This window comes from Procambarus clarkii, chromosome 13 (assembly GCF_040958095.1).
Source record: "Procambarus clarkii isolate CNS0578487 chromosome 13, FALCON_Pclarkii_2.0, whole genome shotgun sequence".
Lineage (NCBI taxonomy): Eukaryota > Metazoa > Arthropoda > Malacostraca > Decapoda > Cambaridae > Procambarus > Procambarus clarkii.
In genome coordinates, this window is record NC_091162.1 from 41,876,489 (window position 1) to 41,881,808 (window position 5,320).

At 38.4% G+C, this 5,320-nt stretch overlaps 1 long non-coding RNA gene across 3 annotated transcripts in view; it reads left to right on the forward strand.

The window, feature by feature from the left end:
* LOC138364508 (uncharacterized) overlaps positions 1-4,933 on the forward strand; it is a 7,249-nt gene extending 2,316 nt beyond the window's left edge. For all 3 annotated transcript variants that reach the window (XR_011228425.1, XR_011228426.1, XR_011228424.1), the window contains 2 exons: positions 254-370; positions 4,662-4,933. This is a non-coding gene — a long non-coding RNA (uncharacterized lncRNA). The remainder of the gene's footprint in view (positions 1-253; positions 371-4,661) is intronic.
* Positions 4,934-5,320: the final 387 nt, after the last annotated feature.

Sequence of the window (5,320 nt, forward strand, 5' to 3'; positions counted from 1 at the left end):
CCAGTCCATCCTAAGTGATCATTACCTTACTGGCTGTGTTTTCTCTTCAGCCCTGAATGTAATGTGGTGGAACATAAGCAGATACATATCAGGTCTTAGAGAATCTGTACTTCATACATTTCTTAATAATGTCTCACAAATATTTAAATAATTAAAAAAAAATTGTATAATAACTTCATATTATTCTTGCAATTTATTTTTGCATTTTTTTTTATACAAAATTTACATTTTAAAAGATTACCTCTATTTTTAGATTGATGACTTGAAGACTACAGTGCCATCCACAGCAAATCATGGTCTTAAAATATTTCCTAGCAATGACGAGACCAATTTTCACAGAGATCAAATTTTTGCTAAGCAGTAGTCACAGGTAAATATATATTATATATATAATATTATATATATAATATTATATATATAAAATTAATTACTTCTTTGCTCAAAGCACCTTTAGACATTCTGAGAGTTGTGCTATTTTATTAATTAATTAATTAGGCTATATTTTAATGTTTTGTAATGTTTTCATTACTTTTTTTGTTTTGAAATATAAATTGTTGAGTTTTGAAACATTTTGACATTAACTATACCTGAATATTTATAAACAAAAAAATACCAGAACTATGTCCTTGACAATTGCACTAAGAAGTCTTTGCCAAAATCAGGTGCTCAGTGCAGTAGTTAAAAACTTAAAAGTTGTACCACCTCTGGTGCAAGATTAGGGACCCATAGCCTCAGAGAAGAAAATAGAGAGTACTCAGAGAAGGCCTTGAATAATAGGCAGGCTGTTTGTGTGTGTTTCGACGGTAAGCTTGCTGACACCAAATGTAGTTACCTAAGTGTAGTTACAGGATTAGAGCTACGCTCGTGGTGTCCCGTCTACCCAGCACTCTTTGTCACATAATGCTTTGAAACTACTGACGGTCTTGGCCGCCACCACCTTCTCACTTAACTTGTTCCAACCGTGTACCACTCTGTATGCGAAAGGAAATTTTTTTATATTTCTTTGGCATCTTTGTTTAGTTAGTTTAAATCTATGACCTTTTGTTCTTGAAGTTCCAGGTCTCGGGAAATCTTCCCTATCGATTTTATCAATTCCTGTTACTATTTTGTACATAGTGATTTTATCACCTCTTTTTGTTGTCTTCTAGTTTTGGCATATATAATGCCTCTGACCTCTCCACATAGCTCTTGCCCTTTAGTTCTGGGAGCCACTTAGTAGCATGTCTTTGCACCTTTTCCAGTTTGTTGATGTGCTTCTTAAGATATGGGCACCACACAACCGCTGCATATTCTAGCCTTGGCCGAACAAAACTCGTGAACAATTTCTTTAGTATTTCGCCATCCATGTATTTAAACAAAATTCTGAAGTTAGAAAGCGTGGCATAGGCTCCTCACACAACGTTCTTTATGTGGGCTTCAAGTGATAGTTTTCTATCTAGAATCAACCCTAGACCTCTTTCTTTTATCAGAATTATATAAAGATTTCTCACATAATTTGTAGGTTGTGTGGGATCTATGTTCTATTCCACATTCCATAACATGGCATTTATTCACATTAAATTTCATTTGCCAAGTGGTGCTCCATATATTTATTTTGTCCAGGTTTTCTTGAAGGGCATGACAATCATCTAAATTTCTTATCCATCCCATTATCTTAGCATCATCAGCAAACATGTTTATATAATTCTGTATTCCAACTGGTAGATCATTTATGTAGACAATGAACATTTCTGGTGCATGTACTGTGGTACTCCACTTGTGACACTTCTCCAGTCCGATTGCCTCTGATTACTGCCCTCATTTTTCTATCAGTCAGAAAATTTTTCATCCATGTTAGAAGCTTACCTGTCACCCATCCAAAATTTTCTAGTTTCCAGAACAACCTCTTATGTGGAACTCTGTCGAAAGCCTTTTTTATGTCTAGATAGATGCAGTCGACCCAACTACCTTTTTCCTTTAAAATCTCTGTGGCTCAATCATAGAAACTGAGTAAATTCGATACACAGGATCTTCCAGATCGAAAACAATACTGTCTGTGTGATATTATATAATTTCTCTCCAGGTGTTCTACCCATTTAGTTTTTATTATTTTTTTTTTTTTCAATCTTTTCACTGTTACACTTGTCAATGATTCAGGTCTATAACTGAGTGAGGTGGGGTCTTCCCTGTTGCCACTTTTGTAGATTGGAACTATGTTAGCCTTTTTCCACATGTTTGCTATGACTCCTGTACACAGGGATGCCTGAAAGATCAGGTGAAGTGGAAGGCTGAGCTCAGATGCACATTCTCTCAGAACCCATGGTGAAACTCCATCTGGACCAACTGCTTTGTTCTTACTTAGCTACTTTAGCATATTTTCCACTTCATCTCTAGACACCTCTATACGCTCTATGATGTTCTCAGAAATTCTTATTGTGTCTGGTTCTCTCAAGATTTCATTTTGTATAAACACACTTTGGAACTTTTGGTTTAATGTTTCAGACATTGCATTATCATTTTCTGTGAATCTGTTTCCTATTTTCAACCTCTGGATATTATCCTTTACCTGCAATTTGTTGTTTATGAATTTCTAGAATAGGCCCAGTTCTGTTTTACATTTATCCATTATCCCTTTTTAAAAATTTCTTTCTGCCTCTTCCCTTACTGCTGTATAGTTGTTTCTCGCATCTTTGTATCGCTGGTATGATTGGGGGTTTGGCTTCTTTCTATTTTGATACCTGCTTGATGGGGTTCTGCTCTTCTACCCCCCAAGCCCGGCCCGAGGCCAGGCTCGACTTGTGAGAGTTTGGTCCACCAGGCTGTTGCTTGGAGCGGCCCGCAGGGCCACATACCCACCACAGCCCGGCTGATCCGGAACTTCTCTTAGAAAACAGTCCAGTTTTCTCCTGAAGATGTCCACGGTTGTTCCGGCAATATTTCTTATAGTCGCTGGGAGGACGTTGAACAACCGCGGACCTCTGATGTTTATACAGTGCTCTCTGATTGTGCCTGTGGCACCTCTGCTCTTCACTGGTTCAATCTTGCATTTTTTTTCCATATCGTTCACTCCAGTACGTTGTTATTTTACTGTGTAGATTTGGGACCTGGCCCTCCAGTATCTTCCATGTGTATATTATTTGGTATCTCTCTCGTCTCCTTTCTAGAGAGTACATTTGGAGAGCTTTGAGACGATCCCAATAATTTAGGTGTTTTATCTCGTCTATGCGTGCCGTATATGTTCTCTGTATTCCCTCTATTTCAGCAATCTCTCCTGCTCTGAAGGGGGAAGTGAATACTGAGCAGTACTCGAGACGGGACAACATAAGTGACTTGAAGAGTACAACCATTGTGATGGGATCCCTGGATTTGAAAGTTCTCATAATCCATCCGATCATTTTTCTGGCCGACGCAATATTTGCTTGGTTATGCTCCCTAAACGTTAGATCGTCAGACATCATTATTCCCAAATCCTTGACATGCTGTTTTTCTACTATGGGAAGATTCGATTGTGTTTTGTACCCTGTATTATGTTTCAGATCCTCATTTTTGCCGTACCTGAGTACCTGAAATTTATCACTGTTAAACATCATGTTATTTTCTGCTGCCCAATCGAAAACTTTGTTGACATCTGCTTGTAGTTTTTCAATGTTTTTCATTCCATGTTTGTGTCTTTTGGTCTGTGGCCCTCTCTCAATTTCTGTTGAACCAATCCTGTTTTCTGGCCCTGCATCTCTGTTTTGGTATGAATGTTTGTGTGCCTTCATTGTATATTTTGCAAAATTTGGCATACATTTAATTTACTTCCCTGTCTAGCAACAAGTCTGCCTAATTACTTATTAAAAAAAATTTGAAGTTCCCCATAGTGACCTCTCTCTCTTGAAATCAAGTTTATCAACTGTTTCAATGTCCCCATTTTCTGTGTGTGTGTGTTTGGAGGCTAAGCTTGCTGATACCATGTGTGTGTGTGTTTGGAGGCTAAGCTTGCTGATACCATGTGTGTGTGTGTGTGTGTGTTTGGAGGCTAAGCTTGCTGATACCGTTTGTGTGTGTGTGTGTGTGTTTAGAGGCTAAGCTTGATGATACCATGTGTGTATTTGGAGGCTAAGCTTGCTGATACCATGTGTGTGTGTGTGTGTTTGGAGGCTAAGCTTGCTGATACCGTGTGTGTGTGTGTGTGTGTTTGGAGGCTAAGCTTGCTGATACCATGTGTGTGTGTGTGTTTGGAGGCTAAGCTTGCTGATACCATGTGTGTGTGTGTGTTTGGAGGCTAAGCTTGCTGATACCATGAGTGTGTGTGTGTTTGGAGGCTAAGCTTGCTGATACCATGTGTGTGTGTGTTTGGAGGCTAAGTTGGCTAACACCGTGTGTGTACTCACCTGTTTAAATAATAATAGGGGTGTGTACCACCTCTGGTGCAATTGTAGGGACCCACAGCCTTGAAGAAAATAGAGTATTCAGAGAAGACCTTGTGGATTCTCACTGAACACTAATCTTTTCTTCTCCTATCACCCTTCTTATTTTGTTTTATGCTGTATTCTATTATATATCATATAAATACATAGCCAAATGGCAATATTTATTATGTTTATACAAAAAGAAGACATCCACTTTATTTTTTTTCTCTCCTTTGTTTCTATGTGGATTTTGTTGTGACTAATGATTCTCCTCCTTCCCATCAACAGGTCTTCCTCACTGGGCTTGCTCGGCTTTTGTGTTACTGTGAGGGTGCCATCATCGTTTACCCTTCAAGACTGACTCATGCTGGCATTGCATTTGTGGACTTCCCTTCACAGTAAACAGTCCTTCTCCATATGGTGATTGTCCAGGGCAAGCAGGGTGTGACTGCCATCTTGGAGAAGCAGGGTCTTTTAATATGAAGAATCTTCCGTCTTCTCTACTTACACCAGCTTGTGACGGCCTTGCATTCTTGTTACTTCATGGCCCTTGGGCATTTTTTATTTATTTTACATAATAATTTTTTTTATTAATACCCGTGTTTCACAAGAGATCCTTAACATTTTAAGCACCAATTGTATTGACTAATATACGTCTTGTAACCTTTAAGACATAAATAGACAAGACATAGATAAATGAGTGAATAATGCTGAGTGACTAGGTTAGGGCGAGGAACATAGTTCAGTGTCTGGCTTTGGAAGAATGCCTACTGTTTTAGAAATCTTATTGCCATGATCATAATCGTATGGGTTAAAAAGCATTTGTTGTCACTCCTACACTGTGGCTTGTTGAGCTTGAAACCTTTGCTCCTTGTTCGTGTTACATCTGACCTTTTGAAGAAATTGTATGAATCAATATCCTCCAAATTGTTCAGTATTTTAAAGGT